Here is a 2,457-nt window from a genome sequence, read left to right as displayed (position 1 = left end):
ATGTTACTCACCCTCGTAGTTGTGGACATAACTTCATACGTCCCACTTCAAAGCTTTCTCCCGTTTCCTGACGGGTGCAGGTGAAAGTGCGTCGACCATTCTGTTCACATTGTTGACATATACTTATAATAAAGCTATACGCCAGGGATATTAACTTTTACAGTAGGTTAGTGCACCTCACTAGGTCCCAGGTGGGATTTTCATTGTACACTACTTGGGTCACACAAAAATCGGAAAGGTGCAGTGAGGTGGTACAATTGTCAAACATATTGCAGGGTGGCAAGAGAATCAGGGACAAACTTTGAGAAGAGAATAGCGTACTATTTGGTGTCAGGTTTTGAAAAAATATGTGAGAAGCCTTGTAAAGAAGGATATAACTCCATAAGCAGTGTGGAACAAAGAAAATATAACCAAATCCCTGCATAGCTTTAGGATTAAAAAATATTAGTAAGCACATAGTATCGCTTTGCCCGACCCTCCTCCAAAGCGCGCTGCTGGCTACTCCACATAGCATTCGAGGATGGGAGGAAAACGTCCCATGACATGGTGCTCTTTGGATGTTTTTATAAAGACCTTAGTGGTCCCCTAATACTGTATCTGAAGTCTCTTTTATATAGACCTTAGTGGTCCCCTAATACTGTATCTGAAGTCTCTTTTATATAGACCTTAGTGGTCCCCTAATACTGTATCTGAATTCTCTTTTATATAGACCTTAGTGGTCCCCTAATACTGTATCTGAAGTCTCTTTTATATAGTCCTTAGTGGTCCCCTAATACTGTATCTGAAGTCTCTTTTATATAGACCTTAGTGGTCCCCTAATACTGTATCTGAAGTCTCTTTTATATAGGCCTTAGTGGTCCCCTAATACTGTATCTGAAGTTTCTTTCCCGAAATTCCGCCTTGGTGCAGAATTACAGCCACTAGAGCCAGTCCCACAATCATTCCTTAGCATGTGCCATTTCTGTGTCTGTAGCTATTGAGGAGGAGAGAGGGGGGGCAAGGTGGAGGTTGGGAGTGTGGCCTTGACCAACTGCCACTTTGCTCGTTTGAAAGCCATGATGTCTCTCTCTCATGGGTGGGCCAAATTCCAGACAGGCCCATCTGAGCTTTCATTTTCTCAAAGGCAGAGCAGGATACCCAGGACTCAGTTTACACCTATCACCATTTCTAGCCACTGGGGGCCATAGGCAGGCTGGGGGAACGCATAATGTTACAAAAAGCTCATAAAGTGAAATTTTCATGCCATGGGACCTTTAAACCAATCACAATCGTCTTGGGCAGTGCTAAGTACCAGAGAAAAGCCGCGGTGCCGCTGCAAAATAGCCTCGGGAAGGAACTTGTTTTGGGGGAACGTGTAGGTTTAAAAGTTGTTTTAGTCATGCAACAGAAAACTCAGATTGGACAGATAGTCTAGCTAGCTTTCTGGATTTACCCTGCAGAGATCTGAGGAGCAGTTAACCATAGTCCTCAGAAATCTAGCCTGGTCCTACCAGACTCTGGTACATTTCATGTGTCCAGAGAGTCTGGCCACTCTCCATTGACAAGTGTTAACTTCCTTGAAGGCGGGTACTCTGTTGAAGTTTAAAACTCTTGGATCTGCCCAGAGCCACTCTGGATCTGCCATAACCAATCGCTAATGTTTGGTCGTGACGTCGGCTTAGCATCGCTAGCGATAGCCTTAGCCAACTCCTTCACCACTAACGGAGCGAGCTGGAAAATCAAACTGTTCCTGAACCCCGTGGGGAGGAGGGCCCCAACATCATGGCCACCAACACAACTCAGCAAAGATTGTTCTTGCTTGGGCTTTAACTTCTGGATATTCGTCAGCGTTGCCACAACGGACCAAATGGCTTCGCTCACATCTTTCTCCGCCGCCATTACGGAACTCACCGAAGGTTACCGAACGTCAACGTCATCGTTCTCAACCATTCCCTCTGTTCGCTGATTGGACCGCCAAATATTTGGTCGGAGAAAACCCACAAATATACCGCAAACCCAGACGTAGTACAGAAGGGAAATGAAACTTGAGCAGAAGTACGTAGGAGGGCGGAGCCAGGCTATCATGAATCCACCGGAGTTTAAAATGACAACACAAAGGAAACCCAAGGCAACGGATATCCGGCCTAAATGAGTAAAGTCTGGCGGATTTTCCGGCGGCAATGGAGCAATCCCGGAAATGGAACGTCAAAGATATAGACTAGTAAACACATGACCGTTTTTGTAAGCATTTACAGTATCTGCCCAAATAAATCATCCAAATAATGGTTAAAAAAAGACACTTACTCTGCCAAAATCAATTACTGATATAAAAACAGGCAGACAGCATTAACACATCCAACCTGCATGCTCTGTCAGACATGCATTTTGTTGCTCCTGAAAGTACTTTGATAAAACACATTATGATCAAGCTGACTTTATAACCAAGTGTCATAAACTGCGACACCAGAGGACACCAGG

The sequence above is a fragment of the Perca fluviatilis genome, chromosome 7 (genome assembly GCF_010015445.1).
Source record: "Perca fluviatilis chromosome 7, GENO_Pfluv_1.0, whole genome shotgun sequence".
NCBI lineage: Eukaryota > Metazoa > Chordata > Actinopteri > Perciformes > Percidae > Perca > Perca fluviatilis.
Note: the sequence above shows the minus strand (reverse complement) of the source record.